This window comes from Agelaius phoeniceus, chromosome 5 (genome assembly GCF_051311805.1).
Source record: "Agelaius phoeniceus isolate bAgePho1 chromosome 5, bAgePho1.hap1, whole genome shotgun sequence".
In the NCBI taxonomy this organism is placed as follows: domain Eukaryota; kingdom Metazoa; phylum Chordata; class Aves; order Passeriformes; family Icteridae; genus Agelaius; species Agelaius phoeniceus.
In genome coordinates this window covers 51,482,118-51,497,048 of record NC_135269.1, presented here as the reverse complement: position 1 = coordinate 51,497,048, position 14,931 = coordinate 51,482,118, and the positions used below count along the sequence as shown (strand labels likewise).

The window sequence follows — 14,931 nt, the reverse complement described above, 5'->3', positions numbered from 1 at the left end:
GATCAGGGGAGGAATTGAGAAAAGACTTGGATTTGTAACTGGGATTTTTTTAGATTTTTTTTCTAAAATACTAAGTAATAACTTTACAATTTCATTTGCATGTGTTTTTTCTACCAAGTAAGTAGACTAGATGGGCTGACCAGTCAGTGCTATGTGGATTGAAGGTAGTATTAAAAATTAATTGTTTTCATGCTGTAGCAAAAAATGCATGCCTTATTAGGTCCTCACAGGGAAGATCATGATCTGAGTAATTTCATGGACGTGAGGTGAAATATAGGCAGGACATTTTTTTTTTTTTTTTTTGACTATGTGCCATTGATCTTACTAAAGTGAAAGCATAGAGGAGGCTGCTTATTTTTAATACTATAAATGATGAAGAAATTAATCATATCAGAAGTGATCTACAAGTTGCAGTAATAAGTTCAGATATCAGGAACTTCACAGAAATTCTACTGCGTATTTGAGGAGTCTCTGCTCTGACTGGAGAGTTCAGGCTGGCTTCTGCTGAAATTTCTTCATGCTATTGTTACACAGTTCCCATAGCTTTGGAAAAGCATCATTCAGAGCAAAATCTGACTTTTAGTTTTGCTTAAATTTGCAGCTCTGTAAATGCAGCCAAAATATGCTGAACAGTATCATGAGAATGAAATCACGTGCAGGTATTCCTGCTTCATAACTTATTCCAGAATTTTATATGGTAGACTCCATGTATTTTGTATTATATTTTTTATTTATTTCAGATTAAAGTTTTTAACTTTTTGCCATCTAAGTTTCTTTTGAAACTTGTCTAGAAACTTCCCTTGCATGCATGAGTCTGTAGTACTGGGAACACAAGTGACTATGATATTCATAACATTATGCTGTACATAATCACCTAAGCAATATTCTCATTTTCCCAGACTGCAGGACCAATCATCATTTAAATAGTTGTTTCAGATTTTGTTTATATTGCTTTATTCTACTACAAATAAGCATATCACAAATATCATGCAGGTGAAAGATGCAGTTTATTTTTTAGCCTTTCTCATCAGGTGATCTGAGTTGTTTCTTGATACCACACCTTCATCTGTGACATCAGATTTAAGAGAGAGTTATTTTCACCTGACATACATTGACACTGCATATGGTCTGGCCTGGCCTGGCATTATTTCTATACTGAAAGTGCCAGTCCTATTAACTGCAAGGATGGGGGCATGCCACCTACCTCTTATGTCCTTCTGTCTTGTGCTGCCCATCTGCTGCTTCTAGGAAGGTAAAATTCACCTCGTTTTTGTCTTTTGGAATATAAGCCTTTACAAAGTCAGAGGTACTTACGGCAGCAAAATTTTTTTCAGAAACTAAAAGTATGTGGCCAGTCTAATCCACCCTCTGTGTCAGAATGCTGCCTCAGAAACTGTAGGGTCAGTTGTGATATCATGGGTCTGAGGGGGATTTCAATTCATAATACCCTATTCTTTATGGGCAAAAATAATTCTAACACAATACTGAATGTAAAGGCAGAGGTAACTTTCTATAAGTTGAATTAAGTGGTTTGTTGGTTTTGTTTTTCCTCCACAGTGGTATAATTTCAATTATTGAAGTATTGCATTTATTTCTCACATAATAGCAAGGCCCCATGGTCCTGTACTACTCTTGTTTTGTTCAAAACATAGTATGTTTGTCATAGTTAGCTCCCTTTAAATGGTCCATGTCCTGTTATGCAACTGTGTTGGTAGGTCAGTACTGTCCTGTTTTGTCAGGGGCCTGAGTATGTCTCATCCCCAAATAGGCATCACCTTGGAAGGCTGACAGTTTCTGTCATGTCATCAGTGTAGTGATGCTTTCATACAGAGTTATGTGCTGTTAGCTCACTCGGTCTTTTTGTTTAAATAAAAACTATAAACAACCACTTATCCCCCACTACAAATGGTCTTTTATGTGTGCTTACCATTACAAACCTGTTTCAATTTAATCCCGTCTTAAATTAGCTTTGTGCCTGCTCAGAAATGTTGCTCAAAGCCCCATCTAATCTGACCTTGAACACTTCCAGGGATGATGCATCCACAACTTCTCTGGGCAATCTTTTCCAGTGTCTCACCACCCTCACAGGAAAGAATTTCTTCTTAATATCTAATCTAAAGCTACCCTCCTTTCGCCTAAAGCCATTCCCTCTTGTCCTATCACTACATGCCCTTGCAAAAAGTCCCTCTCCTCTTTTCTTGAAGGTTCCCTTTAGGTTCTGCTGGAAAGATGCTCTAAGGTCTCCTCAAGGTCTTCTCCAGGCTGAACAACCCCAAATCTCTCAGCCTTTCTTCATAGAAGAGGTGCTTCATACCTCTGAGCATCTTTGTGACCCTGCTCTGGACTCACTCCAGCAGGTCCTTGTCCTTATGTTGGTGACCATGGGGCTGGACTCAGTGCTCTGGGTGGGGTCTCAAGATAAATGCATGTATGTTAATTCCTACACGTGTATGTTAAATTCTGTGCATGGTTTGTCTTTGGAGCAATGGACAGCAAAGACCTCTAAGACAGCCTCTCATGCTGCTGCTTGTATGGACTAATCTGGGGGCAAATTGGCAGGGGAAGTGTTCTGGTGGGGTAGGTTTGAGTTCCACTGCTAAGTCTGACCTATTGAGGTCAGACCAGCTTCCCTTTTCTTCCACATGGAGAACTTCTCTGATAATGTTAGAAGATTGCCAGCCCAGAACTGTTGTCTTCTTTTCTTCATAGTTTTTTCCAAAGATGGAAATCAATATGGTTGTGGTGAGAGAAGCGTACCTTCTCCTAAATACACTACCAGTTGCCCTTGATCAGTAAAATCAGTGACTTAGAAGTTAGCATTTTGATCATGGTTTATTACATTTGTGATTTTAACTGCTGATTTAAAATTTGAGATCATTTTAGGTTCTTGAGTAGAATGCACTATGTAGAAAGTCTTAAATAGAATGCACTATGTCAAAGACCAAACAAATGAGAGTAAGAAACTTGGCTCAGATTTTAGTAGTTTTGCTGTAGAGAAGTGTGCCTAAAAATATACTCTCCTCATAGCTGGAGAGCTGACAGCAATTATCTTTTCTAAAGCTGAATGTTTGTAGATCTGTAACCTTTTTCATCTGTTTTAAAGTCTTCATTTTGAAGGGCAAGGTAAGATCTGAAGCAAAGGTCTAAAGATTTAAGGGTATGGAATGATTCTTTTTAGGTTAAGGGCAGTAGGCTGGGCATGGGATGTCATTTAACAGATCTTTTAGTCAAGCCATTTAGAAACACATTCTGAGTAATGAAGACATCCAAATGAAATTGGAGTTATGCAAGCAACACATCTGGGCCAGGTATTAAATATTACAAATATTCCCAGTAGCTGAGAACACTTGCTAGGCTAAGATCTCTACAAATAGTACATGCATTACAATTCAGGGTTTTTGTTCATTACTGATGAAAATAAAAAAAGCTTCAGAGAAGGGAAAGCATCAATTTCTGTAAATACAGATTTGCCATTGTTTTGAATATTGAGAACAATGGATCCATTTTCAAACAGAAAATAACTGTGATCCTTAGATTAGAATTGGATGATTAAGTTAATAAAGTAATCATGTAATGTGAAACTTTATTGTCATTATAGAATGTGAGTGTTCACCTTAATCACAAATGTTACATTCATTTTTAATTGAGCTGTATATAGTCTCCTTAATGGAAGGCTTGGTTTTTTTCCTTGCACACTCAATATATTTTAATTGAACACCTGATTCTTGCCATCAACACATTAACATCTGGACACTGTTTTATGCATATAGATATACTGATTAAAACTCAGCAGAGAAGTAGATAATGGGAAAATAAAATGACAACATTATAGAACACTTTCAGCCATATTTTTTATTATATATTGAGAAGCTTTTAATTACCTTATTTCATTTAATTAGTCCCACTGCTTAGGTCATTTGATTTTTTATTGATATGGCATGTCAGGAACTTTTTTAATTGGCACAAAATGGCATATGACTAAACTGTCTTGTCTAGTTTGGTCCAAAAGAATTTCTTACATTTTTTCCACATTCCTGAGACTTCTTATTTATTTCACAGTCTTTTCAACAATATAAAAAATATTTTGACAGAGCAGCTTGATTTAAAATTTAACATTTCACTTTTCATTTTTGTTTCTGAGTTAAGATTTTTTTTTAAAGTGATTACTTCCTAAAGTATTTTACCTTTAGAAAATAACACTAAATTCTGTAGCTTTAAAAAATTTTAGTCTTTCTTCAGAGAGAAAATTAATTTAAAGCATTTTTTGTCATTTAGACTTTAGGCACAGTTTGTCAGCATTTACAAATTTAGTCTGGAAGGAAAGCAACAGTCCTGTGCCACCCCAGCAGTTGTACTCTAAGTTTTAGGGATCTATTTTGCACTGTTCTGTTTTAAGCCAGTGATTTAACAAATCTGACAGCTCTGGAGTATTGATGAGCTCATTACATAAACATTTTAGTGCATAATATTAGCTTCCTATTGATTATTAGTACCCCTTATAACAACAGAGATTTTATATAAGTATAATTTTAAAAGGATTTTTTTTGCCTGAGAGAATTTCATTGAGTAATTGATAATAACCTCTCCTAATTTTAGATTATTCTGTTCCAAACCATCTTTTGTATTTTTCTTTGAAGATGTAACATATTTTTATTTAATAATTTCTATAGATGTGTGTAGTATCTCTGTACCAGGCAAAAAAGATTACAGTTTAACTAATTAACATTTTTTGGTTTACCAAATACTGATACTTTTGCAAATTTTTTCTTTGCTTTTTGAGTTGTTGGATAATCTTTATAATGTATGTGTTCAACTGTGTTGGCACTTCAGCAGATGAAGTAACTCATCACTATGCAATGAATGTTCTCCCCTTAATTTGAGAATAAATGTATTATTAATATTTATGACACTGTGCTCCCACAGATTCATGACTTGTGGAACAATAAGAAATCCTACTAATTTAAAATACTCATTTCAAAACTATTTGAAATATAAGTTTCACACTCCTTGCCCTGAAGTTTAATACAACCACTTTTTATGATTACACAGTAGCATTTTCTTTCCTCTTCAAGTCTGTCACAAACAGGTAACAGGGATCGATTTGAACCAGATTTTTTTAGTCTGGGCCGTGTCATTTCACATGTCCTGACATCCACAGGAGGGCAGCATGGTTAAATCAAGGGAGAAGATGTGAGTATGATCATAATGCAGGGAAATTAATCTCACTTTTGATTGTTTATATAGTCTTATGAAAGTGTTTATAATTGAAAAAAGTGCGTGTTTTCCTGGCCAGGACAGGTAAAGGAACTGCATGTTAATTTTAGAAGTTTCGAAGTGTAGCTTCTTAGTACCTATAAACATTAAGGTTTTCTCTGTATATACATGATCCATTTTGGAAGGAGGTCTTAAAATATTTAGTGTGGGAGTTATTAAAGCCTAGTTGAAAATTTAATTCTGTAAATTCCAATAAATTCTGTTACAATATTGTGGTAAATAACATATTTGAAGAGTGGAGGCAGCTATTCTTATATATTTACAGGACACAGTAACTGCTCTATCCTCTAATACTTGACTGAGCTATAGCAGGAAATGAGTCCTTTTATATACGTGTCTAAATATATATATATATTATATTATATATATATATATATATATATATTATATATATATTATATTATATTATATTATATTCTATTATATTATATTATATTATATTATATTATATTATATTATATTATATATATATATATTATTATATTATTAATATATTATATTATATTATATATATATACACACATATATATACACACACATGTAAAATTCTGTTTGGGGAAAGAGATTAAAAAATCTCAATCTCAGATTTGAACAATAATTATGAGTAACACTAAAAATATTCATTGTAATTTTTTTTTTTAATTGATCACCCAAACACCCATAGAAGACATTTTATTCATTTGGGTTATTTACAAATAAATGCTATTTTTCAAAAAGTACTTCTAAAACTTGAAGTTAGGAGAAGCTTTACTTGTTACCTCTGCTTGCATCCAATTCATCGGCACCACAGCTTCTATTTTCTCTGAGATTTTATGGATTTTAAAAAGAAATTACTTAATGGCAATTTTGTAGGCGAATATCAGTGTAGCATTGAAGTTCAGGGAAGACAGTTGTCAGACAAGTCTGTGCAGCAGCAATGGACTGACCCCAGTAGATGGCTCTGATGCTCCCTCACAGGCAGAATTCTATATTCCTAAACTCCTTCAGCTCCAGTCACAAATCAGTTCCAGTTTAGCAACTCCAGTGGGAAAACAGCATTTGAATGTTTAGTTTTCTACATACTTGTTATGATGAAGAACTTCTGACAAAGAGGAAATTCATGCTGTTTTTATAGGCTTATATCTTTTTTGGATAGCTTTTTTTTTTTCCCCCTAACCACCACCCAAACTAAAACCATCTTAGGAATTTTTTTCCTAATTATATAAATCAATTTTTAAAATCCTAAATACATGAAGAAATGCATAAGGAACTTCTTCAAGGCGGATATATTTTTCAGTGATCCATTTCTGTTGTTTTCTGGTATAAGTCCTGCAGAAATCAGTTTGCTTGTGTATGGCATTTCCAAGGATAAAAATCCAATTTTTTTAATGATTCTAAAACAAATTCCTGTACACTGAAGTCCCTTCCAGTGGCACAAGACAATTGCTGAATATTACCAGTGGGTGCCAGTTTCAGTATGAACCCTACAAGCTGCTTTCAGGCACAGCTAGTTCAGATGTGGAACTGTGCTACTGGGTGTAGATTTTAAACGTTTTACATGGTTGAGAAAATCATTACAGAAATTAATTTAAGCAAAAACCCATTCAAAAGTTTCAAACACAGAGACACCATTTCTAGATGAAGAAGCTTCTAGGGACAGTATCAATGTGAGTATATGAGGAATCTGTGGGAATATATACCTGCATGCTTCCTTTTATGTCCTGTTGAGAACAAGGCATAGGCCTGAAAGTGCTTCTGAGTGTCCACTTCTGTGTTCTTTTGGAGAAGCTTCTTCCAAAGTGACATAGACTCAGAAATCTATTTGTTTCTCTGGCATCTTTAAAATTCTAAATGTATTCTGTATATGAAAGGTTTTTTTAAATTTATGTTTTCAGAGAACTGGGCCATACTATGAAAGCCTTCTTCCTTGTTTTTGCCCTTGTATTGTCATCAAAAGATGACCAGGAGTGTAAAAGTACCTTTTTGAATCTAGTTTTTGATGAAAGGATCACCTACAGGTGTCATTCTGCACCAGTAGGTTTTTTGAGGCTGAATGACTCTATTAGAATATTAGATTAGCCTTACTGTCTTGGGCCAAATGTTCATCTAACCTGTCTTCCACTATGGCCAGCATCAGATGACTTGGAAAATTTTTAAGAGTAGTTTTAGTATTCCTTCACACTCCACCCATCTGCAGATGAAGAACTTTCTGAGCCAGATATGACTCTTGACATATGCAAACATTCATTGCAATTAAATTTCTCTTTCGCAGCCTGTCCAGGAATGCCTAAAATGCACAATGAAATGTAACTGATTTGGCTTCATGGAAACAAGCCTCAGTGGTGGCACTGCTGTGTAAGAGTGGAAATTAATGTCTGGCACTGCTCCTACCTTCCATAGAGGTGCTCGAGACACAAAGGAGTCAGTCCACACCACTGATACACAACAGCATTGTCTTGTCTTGCTGTTGTATGCTGGGTAGAGAGAAAAGTGGTATTCATTGGATCCAATGTTTACATGAAGTCTGCTAAGTTAAAAGGGAGCTTTCCAGTGTATGAGAGCATGAAGTGTCAAAATTTCAATCCAGAAGAAAATCATATAGTTCCCAATAAATAGTTTTTCATTTCTGCAACATGGGGAGAGACTGCTATTTAAAAGATTGTGTATGAATTCCAAAAAGGTTAACTGCATTTTTGCCACTGCTGCTTAAATTGTACTCTAGTGCTTTTCATTCTGGATGGTTCTGTAGTTGCACAAATAAGAAGGTTTGTTTTCTGCCAAGTGTGCCAAACATTTTGAAATCTCTATAGTCAATGTCATCTCTATTCATTATTAGCTAAGTTCAGCCATTGCATCCACAGAAGTTTAACTTCCTAGAATTGGCTGAAAAGAGCAAACAGGTTTATTTTTCTGAATTGTGCTTTAAAATGAATAATTTTGTCAGGCAGCAAATAACAGTCATTTTCCACGAATGCCCCATGGTTGACTTTTCATGATTCCTGGATAGAGAAAACCTCCTTCATACCATCTCTTTTCATGCAACTAATTACAACAGCTAAGTTAAGAGTCTGCACTGTAGAGATCTGGGAGAGCTCAGGGAGACAGAAGGGTGCTTCCAAAGGGTAATCTGCAAAGTTCTGAAGAGGAAATATACACCAAGCACTTTACACTGGATCCCAACAATATACAAAGGAAACATGATTACTGGAAGTGGCTGAGTGGAGTTGCAAAGACAAATACATTTAATTTGCTGTTTCCCTCATAACATTTTCATTTCCCTTCCTTTTTTTTTAATCATAAGTGTGTTGCATGTTTTGACACACAGTTAAAAGGCTGAACTGCTTTACAAGCTTCTGAAATGCATTTTCCAACTTGTGGAAGATAAGGGCTGTTGTAAGGCTTTCCTGAGTGTTTCTTCTGGTGCACTAGGACCTCAAGTTTTGAACAGTCTTGCTCTTTTCCACTTCGGTTTCTCTCCCAACAGAAATTAATGTGGAAATACTAACCTCCTGCACTGGACATGTTGTGAGGAGTAATTGCTTGGTTTATAAAGCACTTAACTAAGTGTCAAGTAATGCTCCTATTAAGAGAATAATGCTATGTAAGTGAGAACTTGCTAAACTGATTTGTTTCAAAGCTTTGGTGATGTTTTTAAGTGGTGGTTTTAATTAAATTCCTTTAGGGTTTTTTTTTAAAAATCCAGCTATCAAGAGTTTTTTTTTAATTGTTTGAAAACATCATATCATTCTAAATAAGCATCTTCTGTGTGCACAAATTAAAGGAAAGTGCTAGACTTATTTGTGATTTGAAAGAAAGGACAGAAATTATGATAATGAATAAGATACCAAGTTAAACATGCCTTCTCATGCCTTTGCTAGCTTAGATATACCATTTTATACTAATTCATAAGTACTTTAAAATACTTACTCATGAGAATGACAATAAATGTTATGAAAATACTTAGAATTTACTGTCTTTAGAATGAAAATATATGTATCTCATTCTTCTAACATGTTTTATTTAAAAATATAACTCTGCTGCGGTCTGCATTCTTTATGAAATTTAAATTCTATCAATACAAAAATGACAGTGAAAAGGAGTACATAACCACTCAGAGATAATCAGAGCTAAATATCATTCCTGAAGGAGCTCTCTGTTCTTACTATCTTCTACCACCAAAGTTTTCAACACCTTTTGATTGTTTCCATCAGTGGATGTGTACGACCTAGAAACAAAAGTAAATTTTTCATGCAAACATTGCTCACAGCAATTTAGGCTTTCTAGATCACAAAAAATATCACTGCCTGGCTGGAAAAAAGGTCATCAGTCTTTTCTATCTGATTGCAGTGCCATGTGCTTCCAGTGGCATGGAGAGGTGTCTAGGCTGGGCACCCAGCTGCTTCTGGATGCTCAAGATGCTTGCAAGTTCTTTAAGGTCTGTCAGCATTAAGAATCATTTCTACAGCCAAAGTGAAAGGTTAGGGGACAGCAGTGCAATTGAATTTTTTTCTACTACTTCAACATCAGAATTTAAATTCAGGTTTTCCCTTTGAAAAGCAGTTTCTTTGCGCCTGCACTTTCTGTGCTTTTGTGGTCACAGATTATTACCTTTCTAGATGAAATTAAACCAAGAGATCACCTTCAGGGATGTACCCATATATTCTGCAAAACACTGGTAGCTGTTTTGTCCATGGGTTCAGTTCAGAGCTAGTCCAAAGTGCCTCAAAAAGCACAGAGGGTGGATATCAGCTCCTCAGCATCAGCTGTTTTGCAGCAGTGCTGCATTACCTGTTTACATTGCAATTGGATTACATTAGAATCAGAGTGCTTTCTACATTTATGTTGCATCTGAAGGATTTCATTCTTTTATTGCTTGGAATTCTTTCAAGGCTAAAGAATGTTTTTCTGTCTTTACAAACACTCACATTTACATGCCAGATAGGTTTCATGATATGACATAAATTAGATTAATAATTCTCAAGTTGCCATTGTAGTTACCTCTCAGGTTCCATAAGTACTGGCATGCATATTCACAAATGGTGAAGCGCTCTAGAGTGCAGTAAGATATCACTGATAAAGAATCTAGAGATAGCAGGTCGTCCAGCAGTCTTAAAACCATTTAGACTGTAAGTGAAAAGTGTTTAGCAGGGAAAAAAGCCACACATTTTCCTGCTCATGCCATGAGTATCTGGCTTATTGGAGTAAATGGAACTGTTTTCTGTGGCTGTGATGTTTTTTATTACTTGACATTCTTCAACGTTTCTTTATTCTTAGCAAGCATAATTACAGTAGTTTAGACTGATTGTTTTTCATTCCGTCTGTTGAAGGCTTATTTAGTTCTCTTTCTCAAGAGCACAGAAAGGACTAAAATGAATTTGAAAATGTTTACAGCTAGGTTTCTTATGACCCAGGTCATATTGTTGTCTTGAATCAGTTTTCTCCTCGTCCTCAACTGAAAACAAAAAAATTTCTTAATCTTGCAGGGTTAAATAAAAGGAGGAATGCAGTGCAAGGAAGATTCCTTTTATGCAAGATGCGGGGATGACTGAAAGTGCCTGTGGGCATTTGGTCCCCATTGGCTCTCTCAGCGAATGCAATGATGCCCACGGATAGCCTGTATTGTTGTCAGTTAAATGGGATCATGAGTGTCTGAAAGGTGTTTGAGAATGAACTGAAAATCATTTTCACAAGTGGATGATTACTTCTGCCACATGTTAACCGAACTCTATCAGAGTGGCCCAGATTTTTGAGACTGCATTAATTGCTCTTTCAACCTTGACTGAGGTTTCTCTTTAAGAAAGACCTTTGCTGGACTAAACTGCTACACGTATTGATTTTTCTTTCTATATTTTTTTCATTGTTTGTGATAAATGAAGCCCTTTACAAGTAGAGAATTTATCATTCAAAATGTAGATAGATTGCTTCATTCCTTAGAATAAAAAGGCTGGTCTAAAAATGATCTCTGTAGACGGAGTAAGTCCATTCTCATTTCTCCCTCAGTGAATAGCTCTGGTATTCCTCACACAATTATGCTTTTTCAGCTATTCATTAGTGCTGATTTTTTTCATCAAAAAGTGGAACCCTGCACTCTCGCAGTGAGGTGAGGACTTAAAGCAAATAAGCTGCCATCTTCCCTCCTGTGTATGTCATCATGTAACTGAAACTGAACTATAATATTTAGCAACATGGTTTTGCATTTTGGTAGCACAAGGAAATGCATTTTGAGAGATGTACAAACTTTTTGTAATTATAACATGGTTATGCCCAGACTTTTACAAGAAAATGTTTGTTCATTTTATTTGTTCTGTTTCTACAGAAGAAAATTATACTGACTGAGATGAGATGATATATAAAACATTTTTATGATATATAAAACATTTTTATCCAGGTGTTTCTGTGTTTTGTAGTGGAAATGTAATTTCTTGTTTTCCAGGAAAACTAAATTAAAATATTAAATGGGAGGGGGGTTTTGTGCCATGTTGTAAGCATTGTGAGGTATAATCATGTAATTCTGTGACTTCATACAAATCCAATTTTTATTTTTTCATTTGGGAGTGAGTGAAGAGAAAAAAAAGCAGTATTAAATAATATTGAAGAAAAGAAGATTGCAAAAGATTGTTTTTAAAAGAAAAAGTCTCAGAAAAGTTATTGTATGGTTTGTACATTTGGTTGCATTTTCATGTTACTACAAAACATGTTAGAAAATCTTCATATTGGGGTGACATTTAATGACATCATATTTTCTTTGTGATTAGTACAGCAGGTGTATTAGTCCTAAATTACTGGAAATTACATGAGTAATATAAGAAAACTGAAGAAGGCAACCACACATGCATAGTAACTATGAATATACTTTCTAATGTGAGTTAGAACAGACATAGATGTTATGTGTACATATCTCATATATTATATATTTTTACAGAATAGAAGTCTGTCATTTATATATGTTTCAATGTACATGAAAAGGCCCATCTTTTCTCCTTGTCAGAATATTTATTAAACATTCTCAAAACATGACATTAAAGAAAAGTCAAAACAAATCTAAGCAGTTACTATTATAGTGTTCAGATTCAGGGGAAGTATTTCAGTGTCTTCTTTCCATGTATATGGCTGAACTTTAATAATCCAAGGATTATTTTAGATTATCCCAATTTAGGAACCCAAATGAGAGCAAGAAAAATTGAAGCAAATGGTGTGCTTGGTGTTTGGAGATATGGAACTGGCACTTCTGAATATCAGTTTCTTGTTTGTATGGCACAAATCTTTTGCCTGAAGGTGCAGTGTTTGAGTGGCTGTTCTGTGTTTCTTGTTGCCGCTGAGGATGTTTAAAATAGTCTGAGCAACTGATGGTGTGCATTTTGTGTACATTATTTTGCATTATTTCGCATGGAGAGAGTGACTGTGGCTTCTGGGTGACTGATGGGTAGAGAAACAGCAGGCTGCAGCTTTGTGAGTTTGTGACTGAGATTCTGTTCTGGCTTGCAGTACTGGCCTTTACCTGAGACTCATGGAAAGTTACACATTTGTCCATCTTAAAAATAGAACATTCTTCAACTTAGCTCTAAGGCTTAGCTCAGTTCTGAATCTGTTAACCTATTAATTTTCTGCTCCAGTTGTGAAGTCCAAGTGTCATTTAATTGTGAAAACTGGCTATTGTAGATTTTTTCTGTTCTAGACCTCAACTGCAGTTTCTACAGATCCTGGATGTTACTGTCTAAATATAGGAAGGTTCTTGAAGATTCTTAGGTCCTCTGCTTCTTTTTCTTTTTCTTTTTCTTTTTCTCCAAATAGAAAATGAATGAGAAAGAAAGGCTCAAAGAAGACTCTAGAAGCCTAGGTGGGTCCTTCCACATAAGAATGTTAGACTCTAGACTAAGAATTAATCTCTTTATCTTTCAGGAGCAAACACACTTAAGATCTGAAACTTTAGAAAAAAACTGGTACCATTAGAGATGGCACTGGAAGAGGGATTAATAACATAACTGTGTGTTAATAGTGATTTGTAAAACCAGACAGCATAAGTCTTTGCATTTCTATACTAAATCCCAGCTTTGTGTCATGAATATTATTTTCTTTGTTACCTGGTCTTATGTAAGATCTGTGAATTTTAAAGTTATGTAGTTAATGTTCCACTCCTTTGTTTCCCAAGGAAGCTCTTATTTAGAGCCTTAGTTAGAAGTGATTTATAGGAGGAATAAAAGTGCACATTGCTATTTAATTTCTTTTTGTGTGCTTTATTATGTTATACTTTTGAATTTACTGTATCTTACATTATTTCTGCCTGTACTACAGAACTATAGGTGGTATGTCTTACATGAAGAGCAATTTAAAAGGCAGACAAATTAAATAAAAACATCACCTTTTCTCTAATAAAAAATGTTCTTTTAAGACCTCTTAATTTAAAAGCACATTTCTGGAGCAGGATCAGTTAATAATGAGAAAGAATTAGCATAGAGTTTCTAAGGTTGGGTTACTTATTTTCTGATGTGCAAGAGGCAAGAAGTCTTTCTTAATTTATTATTTCTTTACAGTCATTTAAGACATGCCAAGAGGGTGGGAACATGGTCAGGACATCTTTGTACTGTAGCTTTGGAGGACTGTGTATTTTCAACTGGGTTCTCAAAATGCAGTTTCAAAACGGGGCAGTTACCTTCTCACATATATCAAAAATCCTTCATGCTACTCCAGGGGATGCAGGGGGATGCAGTGGATGAATCACCATGAAGAACAGGGCAGTCTTAGGACTGAGAGAGACCAAAGGCCACCTGAGGACTTTTTTACTTTTCTCCCTCAGGTCATTAAGCTTTGAGGTTATGTAAAATTCATAATTTATTTCCCCTCCACCCTCTGACAATAGTAAAGAGATTAGCAAGGCAAGAGCAATGTTGTGTGCTTTGGGGAAAGCTAATGCTTTGAAACATATATGAAAAGGAAAACAATTTGTATTTTGTGGGAGAATGTGTGACCATAAGTCTGTGAGGTAAATGCTTCCTTAGTTGCAAAAGATTATAAATTTAAAAATAACCCCTAGTAGGTCCTTTTATGGTACCCTTTCTGATATAACCCTTAGTCCTTTATTTTCATTGAATTTATAATAGTCACAGAATTAAGAAGTTAAAAAGACTGTGGCAAGATCTGGACTATTCAAAGGCCGTATCAACTGGTAATTGTGTACACAAAGCCAACTTTTTTTCCTTCTCATACAAATAAAAAGCAGAGTAACCAAGTAAGGTAGGCCTTCAATACAGGTGTGGCAGAAGTCAAAGAACTTCTGTTCTTCTGTTTTCATAATAATAATGGAGCCACTACATAATCTGAAAACAACAATTGTAAGCAGTATGCTGAACATTAATTTTAGGCATAAATTTGTCCTTTGTGAGGCCTAATGTGGGAGAAAATGTTCTTGAGAGCACACCCAGGACAGGTATAAAAAGCTTTTGCCTTTATCTTGCTTACTCATTTCTCATAAGATGTTGGTTCCTTGCTCTGTTTGTTGACTGAGGCGCAAACCACCAGGCAGCAAAGCCACAGAAGTGAGTGGAGGGCAGCAGAACATATTCTCTTCCCAGAGAGGCCCCTGTTCATCTGACCAACCATCTCCCATCCTAGTTATTGTAGCTGCCTCATAATGTGTGTACTGGCATCCTCTGGAGAGTGCCCTGTGAAGCCAGCATTCCT

At 35.3% G+C, this 14,931-nt stretch overlaps 1 protein-coding gene across 9 annotated transcripts in view; it reads left to right on the top strand.

The window, feature by feature from the left end:
• Positions 1-14,931, top strand: part of CADPS2 (calcium dependent secretion activator 2) — a 284,388-nt gene that overhangs the window by 159,413 nt on the left and 110,044 nt on the right. The gene's annotated exons all lie outside the window — the stretch shown is intronic.